Below are 17,646 nucleotides of genomic sequence, written 5' to 3'. Positions count from 1 at the left end.
ACATTTTACTCGTCATTGCCATGCTATATGTAAATGCAATCCTCGTATATGCCAAATAAACCTTCTTAGGAAGGGCAGCAAACTGTGAATGCCAGTCTAGAACAGATGGAGGAGACCTCTTCTGATTGTGTACATTTCTGCTCATGTTTATTCAACAAGGATGAATGCGAATTGCTGAATCTCTTTGCTAAGTCCATCTGTAGAGAAGGAAGAGCTAACTGATCATGGAAAAGGAGAAGAAGTATAAGCTTGTCTAGTCAAAAAAAAAAAAAGAAAAAAAAAGAAAATTACTTTGAAATGATGAACACAGTACTGGTTCCCAAACATATACAAAAATATAGATTTGTAATTAGAAGTATTTTCCTAAACATTACAACCTGCCAGCAGGATTAATAGGAAAAAATGTCTATGCATGTTGAAATGCAATTTTTAAATTTCATTAAAGATTTTATAACAGGAATCTCCAACTATGGAGCACTGAATTCACAAAGGGAATTCCCTGTCCACTTCTGTGTTCCTAGATTATACAGACTGGACGGGGATTATCAATATATACTTTATACCAGTTGCTCAATGCATCTTCATGGGCTTGGGGATATGCATTAGCTATGCACCCCTGAAACAAACCACATCTACTGCATATTTGAACAGGGCAAAAAATCAGTGACAGCACCTAGGTTTATAAGCCCCAAGTTGCAGCTGGTGATCATGTCAAGTTTAATATCTAGTTCAGTTTAATATCTAGTTCAAGTCTAATATCAAGTTCTGTTTCTATGTGTCTTTATGTGGTTTGCAGATGACTCACTGAGCATCATCATAGATTATGATGAGCATAAAACTACAAACGCTGATCAAGCCAGAGGGGATCTCAAATGGGACATTATGGATCTACAAATCTTTTGTTCTTTGGTTATAGCATTCTTCTATCGCTTACGTGTCTGCCATCCAGAGTTGGGGTGTCCCAGCAAATTTCAATGAAGGTCAACTAAACCCATTGGATTCCCTATGTACACTGCCTGTATGGTATGGCTTGTCTTCGTTCCAATAAGGAACAACAAAATAATAGCAAGAAGGTTCACATCACTCCATCATGCTACGCACTGCCTATGCACATGCACACACCTAAACCTGACAAGCAACGAGTAGCTCCAGCTCATGTCTGAAAAGAGATGAAATTGATTTGATTTGTGGTTTCATGGCTGACAACAAACTGCTGTCAAGTCTTTGTCTCTTTCCTATCAGGGACTGGTAACCATGGCTACACCTTGTAATGAAGTTAAGAGATCCACACTGCTCTAATACAGGGTGTGTTCATTGTAACTGAAATTAGCTACTAGTTAAAGTTTTCCTGGTTTTCCATCTTAATAAAAAATGCATGCTTTGTTGAATGTCATAATTTCTTTTCCTGAATAATTTATGGCAGCCAGTCTGTACTATTGAAATGTTCGTATTAATTTTAATGAGCTTGTCAAAGACATTCTATGTTTAATATAGTGGAGGTAATATTTTAACCCCTTGGTTCAGACGTAAAAATCTGTTTGATACCAAACAGCTGTTTCATTTTCTTTAACTTAAAGATGAAGAAATATAGTTCAAACAAATATCGGTAATGTTTTGAGTCTCTACATTACATTTTATATTTCCATACTAATGTAAAGTTTTCCACCGCAGGAAAAAATAAGTCAGAATTTGGGGTAGGAGGAAGTAGATTTCTAGTAAACTCTCCAAGGCTAAAAGAAGCATTTCAATGACAAGTTTTGCTCTGCAGAGGTAATATTTGTATTTGCATGATATTTTTCCTGTTTTTAAACTCAAGGTAGCTAAACATATTCACCTCCTTCGGAACAGGCTGGGCCACATTTGATGTGCATATTTTTCTTCTGTTTCTCCTTTTGTAGCTGTTTATGCTTCCATCCAGTGATTCTCTACTTTCAGCTGCTTTAATCATTAACATTCATTTGAACTATCGATCAACAATAAGTATAGAAACCCAAACTACCATCATGCCAATTTACTCCTTTCCATCAACGCCTTCTTCACTGCATTTATATTGGACCTCTTGGAACATAATTATTTACCAGCAAACCTTTAATTTGATAGTTACCTGGGTAACTACCAGGATCAAACTCTGATATAAAAGATACAAAAACTGTGTTTATGAACTAATTGTAGCAGTTCTGTTTAGAAATGTAACGAGCAGAAAGTAAAAGTATTACTACTGGTACATCGAAAGGGAATGGGAATATGCCTCCTGCTGAAATGTGATCTAGTTTGGATTAGATAATTCAGCTGTTTAATGTAAGAATTGATCCATTTCAGAGTTTAGGTAACATTCTGTTACCTAAAAATAGATATGGGAACAAGAACTCCTCCACAGATAATTTAGTAGTCTTCTCTTGGGTAAGGGAGACTAGAGATTATAAATTAACAGAAAAAAATGTCTTAACAACATGGTTTTGTGAGATGCTTCAAATATACATATGTTGTTATAATGGTTTTAGAATAAAAACAGAATGATAGCATGCAATGGGATGGCAAGTATTTATTTTTTCCTCTTCGTCACTATATTATTACAGTGCAGTAAGAGGTTTTAAGACACTGAGTCTCCGTGAGCCTCTAAGTCTACCTTTAGGCAACAGGAGGGATTCTTATTACGAAATAAATTATAACAGGAAAAAACACAGATGTATAATAAATTGACACAAAGGTCTGTATGATTTGAAAGGTGAATTTATCTTCCAGAAGTATTTTGAACTTAAATCAAGAAAAAGACTCAAAGCATGCAACTCTCCCCTTTTCCTTGAGGGGGAAAAAAAAAAAAAAAATTATATTCTAGCATATAATCTCAGTGACAACGATGTTCAAGTAAAATCTTTCAAATGAGCTCAAAAACCACAGCGGAAGGCTTATTCTAGCAATTTTTATACTTGCAATTATTTTTGTAGTCTCTTAAAGTACAATTTTGACTTATTTTTTGTTCTCATAAGTGACGCTGTTGATGCTTCAAAATCTGTTGCAGACTTCCTTCTTTTACTATACTCAAAATCAAGATGGGATTGCAGCCAACTTCATTTCTCTGCAATGGACTTTCTCTTTGTAAGCTATATTTGCAATTTAAGCACCAGCATTTGATGGATCTCAAATATAACAAAGCCATTCTAAGTCTTGTAGATATGGCACTGAAGCTGTAAGATGATAGAGCAGTTGTGGGACTTAAAAACAAAAACAAAAAACACAGTATCACATAAGAAATTTGAGATTTAGAGGTTATGGAATTTGATTTTTCCAATACACTGAAGACACTTGGTACTTAGAGACCAAGTGTTCCTTTCTTGTCAGTCTTTGTCCACCCAAGCCTCATGGTCACAGGTGAGTGGCGATGCTGTGGAACATGATCTCAGTCTCTTACAATGCCTGGACAAACTCCATGTGCTAGTGCAAGTTGGAATCATATTTGCTTACACTCCCATGATGTTGCTTAGAAGCCTGGCAAACTTAGCCCCTGCAAAGTAAACCGGTGTTTTATTTCTTTTATGTACTCACAGCACTACTGGTAGTAAGAAGGCAACATTTTAAGATGAGTATTTTTTGTTAATAGAAAGATGGGAAAAAATGGAAGAAAAACTAAGTTATTCCTGCCAAAATAGGACTCTGCCATAAACAACAGTGAAGCTTTACAGGCCTAAGATGTCCACGTGAATAAGAAGAACATCCAAGGTTACATTAGGATAAAATAACATAGACCAGAACATGGGCAGGTTTCACGCATCCAAGAATAAACCATACCACTCACGGCTTTGCAATAGGAAAATACGTTTCATTGCCGCTAAACCAATTCTCGCCTGTTTTCCTGAAGCAACAGATTATGGCCACATCAAATTAGACCAGAAGGATGTTGATCTTGTATTGTATGTCTGACATTTCTGAGGTCCAAAAAACTTAGCGAACCTGTAGATTCAAATATTCTAAACACAAAGCTGAATTCCACTGTATTTTGTACAACGTCTCGCACAGCCAGGCAAATACATTTCAGTTCATCATTTCTCCCAGGGAAGTGGGATACTATTCATGGAATAAACTAATGCATAGTATCTGCCATATCATCAAGTCTGTCCTGTATCGCTGGGTCCTTGTCATCTACACTGATTTATTTATTTTTTTTCCTTTGCTGAATACTTTGCCCACGTTGCGCTTCACAGAACCAGTACAAAAACAACAGTATGGTCTTGCTCAGGATTGCATAATACTGGATATGCTTGAAAACAGCAAAGGCTGTCTGTAAAACCTTAGCTTTGTCACCTTCTGGATTGAATGCTTGTCATGAAATGCTAAGTATATCATATACAAAATACTATCATTAAAGAAAACAGTGCAAAGAGTTTCCACTGTAGTGTGTTAACATAAAGCTAGACGGGAGGACTCTGAAGAAAAGAAGGAAAATCCTCAGGAGAATAGGAACTGCCTAGGGGATAATGACAGGATTGGAAAAAATCCCTAAGGCAAGAAGGAAACTCAAGGAGCATAAATACAAAGGAAGATGACAACGCAAATGGAATGTGCCAGAGCAAGAACAGAAAAAAATCAAGGATCAAATTTATTAAACACTTTCATTAGTGTTGTAAAATATATAATAAAGAATGTGCTCTAAAAATAGTACATGACACCAAGACTGGAAAGGTTATAAGCACAGCAACAGAATCAAAAAATGGCCTTGGAAAAGCAATGACGGAATTCAATATAGAAGTATGACGTTTGGGAAAAAATAAAATGCAAAACTTTAAGAATGGGAGAATAAATGATTAAGCATAAGCATTTTAAAAACTATATTTTTGTGTTTGCCATTTTAAATTTTGAATGTTGAAGGGAAGCATTTTAAATTTCAAATCTTATCTAAGGCAAGCAATTCTTTGCATTTTTATTCTGAGTAAATCAAAAATAAAAGTCTCCTCCTTTGAGAGAAATGAACAAAGCAGTTAAGGTAATGTTTCCTTGTTAATGTAGAAAAAGAACTTGCTTTATGGAGAATTCCACGAGGAAGTCTAATTCTGCCACTTTCTGATGGTAATAATGACTTCAGCCCAATTTTATATCTTATCTTCAAATTCTCTCATTCAACCTAGTCTCAAAAACTAGTTCAAAACTTAATTTAAACATATATGTTCACACAGATGACAACTGTAAGCAGGTCATCTTATGACACTGCTGTAGAGTACAAGTTTTGTGCCCCTGAAACAAAGTCTTTCTTCCTGTAGAATTTTCTCTTTGAACATGTAGCATCTTTACCAAAAAATTCAGTGAAAAAGGCTTCTCTGAATATCAGTCCCATCTGGTACAACATCTCTTCCTACAGTGTTGCTCTTAACTTACTACCGCTGGTAATTAAGGGGTATAAACTAAAGATTGTGTCTGGAGATCTGTTTATCCACTATGCTGCAGTATAAACACCAAATATTTCCATTTTGAACACTCTCAATTACCCTCTATGCCAAGACTGGCGTAATGCTATACATGGGGAAGTTTGACATCATTGTTGACATACAGATATTTTCTGACGGTATGATGCTGTACCTTTGCCAGTTCAACCCTTTTTTATTCCAGTATGCGTAAACCTCTGTGTCAGCAACAGGTACCTTGCATCTTTATATAGGGTTCTATTGCATGGTATGAATCCTCTCCATACACCAATTCTGCCACACTGTTAAAGGGATGTTCAATGTACATATGAAGGATGCTTCTTATTAAGATGCTTCATGGGTTATTCAATGACAGTCCAGCTTGAACTGAAGTATTGGATTTCAACAGATATTGCAAAAGTTCAATAATTTTCTAATCAACAATTTTCTTTGTTCCTACCACTCATTTTCCCTTTAGAAGTTTTACAGCAGAGAAAAAAATGAGAAAAAGAACATATTAACTACTACATAACTTTCTGTACTAACCATTCTAGCATGCATAGACATTTTCCTTTTCCCTTTTGGAAGCACCCTGAATAGGTGAGCTAGTCTGGATTCAGAATTTAGAAAGACTAATGCCCTTCCCACTGTCTTCTCAAACAATTACATGAAAAATAAAATCTTTCCAAATAATCTTTCCACTGAAATGCAGAAGTTACAAAGAAGTTTATAGTCCTACTCAGTGAATGCAAACGTGGTATAAATTATCAAATTCATTTCTTCCAGATATATCATTCCCCAGGTAGAAGTACCAAAAACTTCATTTGAGAAAGTCATAATCAATAAAACAGTACCAGCCTGGCCAGTGACAACCTCATGACAGGAGTATGGATGTCCTTTCATTCCTTTAATCACATACTTAAGACCTTCCTCAGCAAAAAGATCCTTATTCAAGAGAATCTTCCAAAGGAGAGAAGCTACTTAGAAAAGAATATTAAATATTCATCAATATTTCATCCTTAAAAAGTAGTTGTTCAGAAAAAAAAAAAAAAAAAGTATTCCAGAAACAGCAGCAAAGGTCCAGATAAGCTAATATATATTCACATAAATTCAGATAGTCTTCTCATAAGTCAGGGGAATCTATAGTTTCAATAGTAAGTGTCTTACATTTATTTTGGTCTTTCAGATCTTATAAATCATGTATAAAATCCAATATCACTTAGGGAAAGAGAGGTATTAGATTCAATCTTCTAATTAGAGCCTCTGAACTTTGCAAAGCCTTTCATTTATCCTATCAATGCTGATTTTCCACTGTGTTCAAAGGCTTCTTACTATTAAAATGCTATGACTTCACTAATTAAAATTAATGAAGGAATGCGATAAACAAAGCAAAATTAATCATATTTTATTATTAAAATAAAATCAAAGAAAAACGAAATCAGAAGCAGAAATATAAATTCACTTTAACATGAGCTCTTCAGTAATCTGAGGACCTAGGCTATTGCAAACCAATTTACTAATTAGAAACAAAATGACAAAGTTGTTGGACCAACTTAATCTCGACGATTACATGGAGGATAAAAATGTCCCACCAACCTTGTTCTTTAATTTATATATTTGTTCTTTATTGTGTTATTTACACAAGTGTGTCTTCAGAATTTTGAATGTCAGGAATGGGGGTCTGCGTACAAAAAGATATATAAAAATATATTTCTATCTAATCTAGGTATGAAAATATAAGGATTTCTTCTTTTCAGTTTTACAGCTGATGCAAACACATTCACTGAACTATATTTTGTAGGCATCATGTACTGGGGACCTGACACTTTTTAGATAAATAAAATCAAGCTTTCAAAGTATGTTCAAGCTACTTAATGCATAAAGATATTCAACTGTATATGAAGTTCAATATTGAAAGTATAATAAACCTTAAGTATAAAAAGATACAAGGAGGTGACAAATACCCAAGATTTCACTCCTGGCCCAGCTCACATCAAGGCCAACTGCTTCTTCTGGGAGAATCATCTGAAAAATATTCATGAAGGGACAGTTTGGTCCTTTGGCCTTTGCACCACAAGTGAGGCTCTTTTTTTCGTTATGTGAAATGTGGTAATATATAGACTACAAAAAATCTAGTTGCTGACTATCAGATTGTAGCCTCCAGTACAACAATGTAAGAATCCTCAAGAGCAAAGGATAAGGCCTGGAATCTATTCTTTTGTTAGGAAAAAAAATGTATAATGTAAGGAAATCTTGTAGACAGATTTTTGAATATGAAAAGCTCCAGGTTTCCATGGAAGTAACAACTCAGACTAAAGTAGCTCTGAACCTTCTGCTCAAATCTTTCAGAAAGAATATTATGCAGTTCATTATTATGTTCACACTATCTTTATATTTTAGCAAACAGGATAAATAGGTGTTTAAGCATCTATCTGGAATATTTAGAGGGGGAAAGAAAAAACCCTTGCATTATCATGAGGAAGATAATCTAAGTGTCATCAGCAAAAGGTCTCATGCTGCCACTATTAAGAGATTGTTGTAATTATGTAAAGACTGACATGGGATTCAAGTAATAAGCAACTAAAGGAAGATAATATAATTACTGCTAATCAACATGGGTACACTGAAAATAGATCTTGTCAAATTAAGTTGATATAATTTTTTACAAAATTATAAATTCAGTTGATAAAAATCATCAAGGCACATACTACTGGGATTAAAAGCTGAGTAACAAATATATATGAACATGTAATGTAAACAGGGAATATGGACAAGTGGCTTTTTTTTTTTCATCACACTTTTCAAGGATTGATTTTACATTTGTGTATATTTTACGCAGTTGGGGAGAAAAGTAGTTCAGTCAATGCTGTTAGTTTGCTGTTGATTCAATGAGTGACCGAGGAAAGCAGGGTCAATCAATGAAGGAAAAACTCAACATGGCAATAGCTGCATTCAGGAGGAGTGGATGGAAGTTACTCTTAGTATGAAAGTAAGAATTTGAGATTCCCTATGCAGGACTCACAGGTAAAGGGGGCACAACTCAGACTCTTCTCTGAAATCAGCCTCAACATCTGAGTAACTCTCCAGAGATCTCTATGCACGGTGCACAAGAGCAGTAAACAGAAACCCACCCAGGCCCTACTCCCGATTACAATAACAGAAGGGGATGCAATATCGAGTGTCAAGGAAAGAGGTGACCCACCAATGCTGCAGGGCAGTTCCATGAAGCTGAGAGTCCAGAAGCATGCAGTTGTGGTACTCCCATGCCCAACTGCAGAAGCTGCTATAGCACTAAACTGAGCTCAAATCTTTAATTCTGGGTAAGCTACAGTTATAAGGATGAGAGATGAAAGAAGCACTGAATGAGTGACTAAAAGTTATTCAAAGCAGTAAAAGACATAAAATGTATTATAACAACAACGAAAAACCTCAAGAAGCTTTGTCTGTTTATCTTAAAGGATGGAGATGAGTTGAGAAGCTAAAAGAGTGCTTATACGGCTCTTCAGTGTAATTGACTACAGATGAACACAAAAATTCAGAGAAAGAAAAAAAAAGTCTTTACAAGTGTTTGCTTCCTAGTAACATCTGTAATAGCTTATTGTCTCTCTCTATGCATCTGTATGTATATATGTGTGTGCCTTATTAATCACAGTATACTTTCTAGTAGTGATTTGTGGTGATCTGGAATAAACAGAAATCCCTAGAAAATAAAGCCTCCATTTCTTTTTGTATTCCAGAATCCTACAAACCCACAGTTGTGATCTTTATATACCAGTGGATCAGGTGATCCTCTAGATTGTGACACCGTCTTCTACTAACATATCTAAACCACCAAAAACACAGACCTGACATACTTATCACCAAAATACAGAACAACTTAGAGAAACTTAACAATTTGTTAAGCATTTCTAAATTACAAAGTAATGCCAGACCCTTGGATGCAAATATTTTACTACTAATTAAAAACAGTTTTAAAAGAACTTTTCAATATTTGATTTCAGTAGTATATAGCCTTCAAAGATTTCTCTTCTGTTGAAAAGGGAATAAAACTTCCTGATGATTTCAACTCTCATTTTCACAATGTATACGAGTAATCTGGATTCTAATTCTTTCTTTACTAACCTGACCTCTGGAAAGCACAGATATTACAGGAAATGGGACCTTCTGAAAATGTGAAGTGTATCCTGTTGCCTTCAAGCACTCCTGAAGGGCTGAAATATCTCAGTAGAAAAGAAGATTTGCAGCTGCACACCCACATCTGTATTTTGGAAGAGCTGGATGTGATGGATGTATTGTGGAAATTCATTGCTTTAAGGGAATATTAATTTTGTTTTGTAGAAGAGACAGCTTTATGATTAGACTTTAATTCTGTTTAACCACAGCTCACTCCCTGGAACAGAGCAGAGCTAATGGTTTATTTTTCTCTGTAATGGCAGTTCTCAGACATTCCTCTTCCTGTGGGAGATATCCTTGAGGATGTCCACAAGCTGTATCGATGAATACAATCTGGATCTATTTTCGAGGGGAAGTGGGCAAATACACTCTTTCATACAAACACTTTGGTCTTTCTTAAAGCATTAAAATTATTATCTATGAATTAGGAAATATAATCATAGTACAAGGCAATGTGTGGAGTGGAAAACAACATTGAAAGATGGATGTGGAATTTTCCAGCCATATGAATACTAAATAATAATAATAATAATAATAATAATAATAAATCAAGATTATGAAAACATGCTAGGAAGCAAATCTATCACAAGGCTGATGTTGTCATGAGCCGATAAAACTGAAGTTGTATAGCTTCTAAAACTGAAGTTGTACAACATCTACAGTTTTGGTAGTTTTATAATCACTGAGGTTTTGGGTGTCCACGATATCAAAGGCTTTTCTGTAACATGAGAAACACCCCTACCTCCTGCACAATCCCCCAGAGATGTGCACATGCACTGGCACCAACAGGTATAATGTCTCCCTGACTTTTAGATTGTCAAGCAGCAGCACTGGCAGGATAGGGCCTGTCCCACAACCCCATGTTTGGGGTGGCAGGGCAAGGGCCTGGCTCCAGCAGGGACATCGAGCCAGCAGGTCAGGATCTGGATCAACAAGGCACAGGCACAACATTGCCACAGAGCAGCTCAAGCAGTGACCAACCACAAGAGCTTCAGGAGCCCCAAGCAGAGGAGGAAGGAGCTCCAGCTGCAGAGCTGCATGGAGGTCCCCTCGAAGGAGGTTTTTGCTTGTTCTTTATTTCAAAGCCATCAGCTGCACTCTGTCCATGTTTGCCCTGAGCCCAGGTGGCCAAAACCCCAAGAAGGTCAGAGGAAAAAAAATCCCTCAGGGCCCTAACACTGATTTCCTGTACAAATGTTTGCTTAGGCTGTAGAAAGAGGTGAGCAGCTCTACTGCCATTTTGCAATCTTTAGCATAGGCGGCTTATCTGGGTAACAATTGCATGGGAATTGCAGCATGAAGCTTTTCCTGTCTCCTATAAAGGAATTTCTTTTCTTTCTTTTCTTCCTTTTCTTCCCTTTCCTTCCTTCCCTTCCTTCTTTTCCTTCTTTTCAACTCTTTGGTCTGTTGTTGTTTTTATCTTTTCAGTATTTTGTTGAGGTCATGACACTGATGACAGAAGTAAGAAATTGAAAGTTTAGGTCCACATACAAGAGGCTGAGTTCAAGTGACATTTGTTTATCAAAGGTCCTAATGTAGAAAGTGCTCCCGTTAGGAGGTGGGATCCGAATACAAGGAGTCATGTTGAATAGTTACATCTAGGACTGATACCACTGTTTATCATTAAGGTTATCCAACCTTCCTCATTTATAAAATTGCCATACTCCAGAACTGAATGAGACAATATTCTGCTTGTTAGAGATCTGTCACTGATAGTGTTGTTCAAAGGTATTCTATGTTGTCTGGCCAACTTATCTGAGAGTTCCTGGTTGTTGCAAAAAATAGTTGCCATTTGGAAGAATTTAGAGAATAAAACAAATTCAGATAACCTTTTCTTTGAAATGGCTGAAGCACTATGCTTTGGAGGAAAGAACTTGGATGTCTGCAGTTCTGTCTTGGACCAAAAAATATATATATACTGTTTCAACCGAAACAGTAATGCGTTATGAAATCTCATGTACTAAAAAACGTGGGAAATGAAGTCAGGCAGGGTGGTTAAGTGGCAGCTGGACTCAATGCTTAAAGCTACAGACAGCCCAAGAGCAGGCCCATATCACCCAGTTTAGCTGGGTGTGCTTAGCTGCAGTGAAGATGTCATCCACATTGCTCAGTGGTTCTAAGCTGCCACAGTAATACCACATTAAACTATAGAGTTGAGTTGTGAACATTGACACTGTGAGGCAAGTTGTCAAAGGTGTTAAGGACAAAGGACAGACTGGAGCTTTTCTGGCATTAAATAAATAAAATATTTGTTGCAGTATTAGGTATGAGGGATCCCCTATGAAGTAGGAGTTAGCTTGGAATGAACTGTAAATGTTTAAAGTGTTTTACTGGCAATTTCAGAGTCTGTTTGCATCAGAGTGGTTCTCAAATGATGCTAAGCAGTTTATTTAGATTAGGCTGTTCTAGGCTGTGTTCATTTTATGCTGCTTGAATAACAACCATAGTTAAGCTTACAGGATTGCCCAGAAAGCTAGAAATGCACCTGAAGCCAAAGACATTTCCATTTTGGATTTACTGAATTACTACATACTCCAAGAAAATTACGTCCCAGATATCTCAAACTAAGCATTCCTTCACCAAGAAGACTTAATACTAATGCCTTTGTGTCTTGCATTTTACACCTGTAAAATACTTCCTTCCTTTACCATTCTATGTGATCATTCAAGAAACACACATTCTCTAGCGATTCATAGAAAACAAAGTTATGAATAGCTCCAATAGCTCTGTCTGATGCAGATGTTGAACAATATGTGATAAGGATAGGATCACAGACTGAAGAATAAACAATGTAAAGTATAGAATAGCTGCTTAAGAGACAACTGAACTATGAACAAGAACATTACAAAAATAGAAAGCATTATTTTAGAACAATATTGTAATGCACACTTTCACTGTTGGCTTGTGCTTAAGTCTTAATGCTGGAACTTGCTAATTGTGGTGGAGGCTTTTACCTCCTCTGACAGGCTGTTGGTGGTGGTAGTTTCATTTTTTTTCAAAATGCAAATGCTATTTCAACAAGATGCAGCCTACTTACGGTTTTATTCTTGCTGTTGTAATAATTTTAATTAAGTTAATACACTGGGGAAGGTGGGGAGGAAGATATCAGTGTGTTTTGATCATATTTCTGTTTGTGTTGACAGACAGCTCAGCTGTTGACAGCTCTGTTGACTCAGGCTCAAGTAGTCCTGAGTCACTTAAGGCAGCAGATATCACTTTTGAAACAGATTAATGCCAAACAGGGCGTACAATAATTAAGGAACTAAAATGAAGCAAAAAGATTAAAATGCAGAGAAGGCACTACCAAGAACCAGATAAATTCCTTCTCAGTTCAGATGTTACCAGTGTTTTATATCTGTGTTTTGAGTTTCACAATACTTTCCTTCTTCCCAACCCCATTTTACAGGGATTACATTTAAATTGCCTACACAAGCACATTTGCCAAGATTAATAGTAATTATAATAAATTCTTTATGATACTTTGTTGTCTAAAAATTAGATTTGAAAAAGAATTGTTTATAGATGCTCTGCACAAAACCTTGGGGAAGAACTTCTACAGCAGCATGCACAGTGTTTTATGTAGCAGCTAAAGCCTTCAAGAGCAGAAGTACAATGAAATGAAGTGCTTTGCAACAAAAGAAATTAAATGCATTTAATCCAAACTTTCCAATGTTCTTTTCTCTCAAGTGACTAACCATTCTCCTTTAAAGTTGTTGGAGATCAAGCAGAAGATGAACACAAGACTCATCAACTGGTATCTTGAGCTTCAGTCCTATGCATACACCATCTGCCTGGACCACATCCATAGATGAATTTCTCCCAGGAGCAAGCACAAATGTGATACTTGAGAAGTATTTCTAACTCAAATTGTGTGGCAAAACCACATCTAACTGCACACTTCTAAGGATCTAAACAAGCATCTGCTATGCTGTATGAACAAACAGTCCACAGATGCTGGAAATCATCTGGGAGGCATGACTCACAGCTGATAAGCTAAGATAGAAGTCAACCCACAGGGAAAATAGAAATGCGTGCTTTTTCGAGAGAAGCCTACTTGAAGCTACAGTGACAAGGGTTTGTCTTCCTAGACCCAAAGAACACTGATGTCTGACTCAACATTATCAGTTCCTTTAAGCTGGAATATCTAGTAACTTTCATATAGGAGGAGAAAATATGATTTGCTTGATAAACTGTTAAAAGACTGCCAAAGCAACATTTGTTACCTGGAGTAGAAAATATCCAGAAGCTACTTGATTTGGTTGTCCAGTAAGCCTGTCAGCCTGACATACAAAGTAGCTAGATTAACATAACTTTTCTCTAGAAAAAATAATACAGATCTGCTACCTACAGAAATCCAGAGGCTTATGCAATTTGGTTATTTTGTTATTTTTCAACAGCATGAATTCAAACACCATCCCTATTTCTTCCATCCACCAGATTTAATTTTTAGTGAGGCTATGACTTCACTGGTCTTCAAAACACATCTCAATCTGGAAAGCCCCCCTCATGAATGACCTGTAACTGCATTAGAAGCACTTCATCCATTCTTTAAATATCCTGAGTAAATTTCATCAAGCCTACACTGTTTAAAATTGCCTGACTTTAATTAGATTATTCCTGGCACTGCTAAATACTTCACCTGAAATACCTAAGCCTTCTTTTTCACAGCTGCATCTGAGCAGCAGTCACTCCAAGACTAATTAGTGCACAGAGATGCTTCCAGCTGCTGTGTTTAGCTGGGAGAGCATGATGGCACGGCTGCTCCTCTCCTACCTGCCAGTGCACCACTTTGTACTTTGAAATTCTGTATGCATTTCCCCAGTTGTATTATTTCTGTCTTCTCCAGTCCTTCTTGGCAGCACCCTTTTCTTAGTAGTATTAGTCATTAGTCCACTTCTACTTTTTCTGTTCTGGATTCTCAGTAGAAATGTTAAGACCATTATTCAGAACCAATGTGACAGAATAGGGTAGGAAGTGCCTGCGTTCTCAGGAATTTACGTTTGTTTGGTTGTGTGTGTGTGTGTGATAGCCTTTCCTATTATCCACAGCACAACCAGTCTATTCAGTTTCTTGCCTGCCAGCTGCACACTTGGCCAGGCTTCCAGGCTTGACATCAGATAGTCCCTGAATCAGACATTAAAATACCCAAACTCAGTACAAAATGTGCCTTATGACCTGCTCTGTGACAATGCTATATTACTATTTACTTACTGACCTTTAAAGAGGTCAAGATTTGATGTTGCTTTGCTCCTCTGCTCCCATGGCAGCAGCCACTAGGGGTTCTTGTAAATTATGCCATTTACTCAATTTCTTTGTTGTATTGGATCAGAGAAGTCTTTTGGAGATGGACTGGGAGTTCATATAAGCAAAGGTCAGCAGCAGGTGTGTAGGCTATTCCTTTTGTGGATGTGCTGGTTCTCATGTAACTGTATGCCTGGATTTTTTCTTTGAAAACTAGATTTGAGGCACTAAATCTGTTCACTGGAGAAAGCACAGATAATAAGACTTTTGAACCCTACCCTTAGCCAGGATTTTACAGCTTCACAATAAGGTTGATGCTCCCCTACCCCTAGCTGTTATATTAGGATATTGACTTGACATATTTTTTTGTGTCCTACATAAGCCTTGCCAATTTTGATACTCCTGTGTGTAGCAGGAATAGGACTCTGGCACTGGATGTGAACAGCTTCTATTTGTTTTAATATAAAGACGAAAAGCCTTTTTAAAATTAATTATTTTTTACTTTATTTTGGTATCTTGGCAAGATGCAGTTCTCCTTGAATCTTGGCAATTCTCATATTACCCTTACATATGACCTCTGAGAGAGATTATGTTTTCTCTGATCAAATGTTTTTTTCTGTTCCATGTATGTTATCAGCTTAATTGTTTGACACTTCACAGATGTTCATTCATTAGTTTGGACTGGTGTTATGTAAGTTCCCTCCACACTATTTTCGCTTGAGATGCAGATTCCTCTTAGTTTTGCCAGTTTTTACAGTCTTGCAGGGCTTCTTCATCTAGTTAATTCTACTAATTAGTTCCCTTAATGAACGAAAGGCTGCCTTTTGAAATTGAGAACTTCATGGAATGAGTACATGGATAATTACGCACTGAAATCCAGCATGTCAGCTGCTCCACAGTAACCACCTGTGCAGTCCCTTGTACCTGACTAATCCTTCACTGAAAGAAAAGTAAACTGATCCTACCTAACAAACAGTATGACCTTACGTACGAATTACTACTTTGTAGTTCCCACTTTACTCCACAGTAATTTGTACCGCAGACTTAAAGATCTTCTTTCATTTACCATTTCAATGTAACAAATTTGTTGTCATAATCATATTCATACCATCCTGTGATGTTCTCTCCTCATTGGATTAAGTGACATTTAAAGGTGAATTTTGCTAGAGTGGCAATTAATATCTACACCTACTACTGTATTACTAATTATTCTATCTATTCAATGCCATACCACAGACATTCTTGATAATATTTCTCCAACAGAACTGCAAAGTCATTTCTTATATTCAAATGAGCCAGTGGAAAAACATAGAAAATCCTCAGCTTTAAGTAAAGTCCTTATTGATCCTTTCCTAAAGTGATATTAACCTTAAAAGATCTTTCTTTATCCCTTTCTGTCTTATTTTTCAGTAGGTTGTTCCAGTGTTGTCAGCTCAACATCATCTCTATTTTTCATCTTTCCTCCCAGCAGAACAATGGCTTTAAAAATAACATCCACGATTATCATTGTCACATTTTAGTTACTCTTTAATAAATTGCTTGATATCCTGCAATATTTCAAATTCTTCCATATTCTTTCTCATGTGAAGCTTTTCATTTAGGAGTAATCTATTTAACTGCGGCTTTCACCAAGATTAATACCTTTTTGACCAATATCTGGCTCCCTACTTGGAGATATTCATCACCTATCTGTTACATTTTTTACTGACTTTTCACCCACACTAGCCCATAATGTCTTTATTTTCCAAGCCTAGCGAGGGGAAGGCAGTTGGAATATGCCTCTTAGTTCACACCCCTTATCGGTTATGCAGGGCAGTGAGCATACATGCAATAGTAAATATGAGCATAAATATGATCACATACCATTTAAGTACACTGCTAAGACTGAAGTAAGAACAACTTTACTTCAAACATACATGGTCACTCATGCTTATGTGTAAAATTAATTGAATAGTTGGGGTTTGGCTATTCTAATTGTAGGGCTCTGCAAGACTGAGAGGGGTTGGCTGAGAGCTGCTGCCAAGTGAGGGCATGATGGTTTATGTGTAGGTATATCTGTGGTAGGCAACAGTATTGCTAAAGCTGGACTGAAAGTTAGGATGAAGAGAAGGCTGAAGAATTAGATTTCTTATTGAATAAGCATCCTGTAATAATGCTGGTTCTAATAGAAGAATGTGGCTGAGCACTAATTCTGTGCCAGATACAGGACACACGATGCTGCATTTTGAACAGAGGCTAACTCACAAAAGAGGGATGGGGCTCAGTGAACATAATTTCTCAATACACAGATAGGTTCTCTCTCAATTATTTTTCAGTGATCTTGGGAATCTGGAGAGGTCCCATTGGACTGGAAGCTGGCAAATGTGCCAATTTTCAAGAAGGGTAAGAAAGAAGACCCTAGCAATTACAGGCCTCACGTCAGTGCCTGGTAAAATTATGGAGAGGATGATCCTTGAAGTTATTGAAGCGCACCTGGGGGACAATGCAGTCATTGGTCCCAGCCAACATGGGCTCATGAGGGGTAGGTCCTGCCTAACAAATTTGATTTCCTTTTATGATAAGATCACCCACCTAGTCAATCAAGGGAAACCAGCTGATGTGATCCTTTTGGACTTCAGCAAAGCTTTTGACACGGTTTCCCATAGGATCCTACTGGACAAAATGTCCAGCATACAGCTAAACAAAAACATCGTATGATGGGTGAGCAATTGGCTGATGGGCAGGGCTCAAAGGGTTGTGGTAAATGGGGCCACATCTGGCTGGCGGACGGTCACTAGTGGGGTCCCTCAAGGCTCCATTTTAGTGCCAGTCCTCTTCAATGTTTTTATAAATGATTTGG

Source organism: Anser anser (genome assembly GCF_964211835.1).
Source record: "Anser anser genome assembly, chromosome: 4".
NCBI classification, from domain to species: Eukaryota; Metazoa; Chordata; class Aves; order Anseriformes; family Anatidae; genus Anser; species Anser anser.
The sequence above is the reverse complement of the archived record's forward strand: the minus strand, read 5'-3'. Positions refer to the sequence as shown.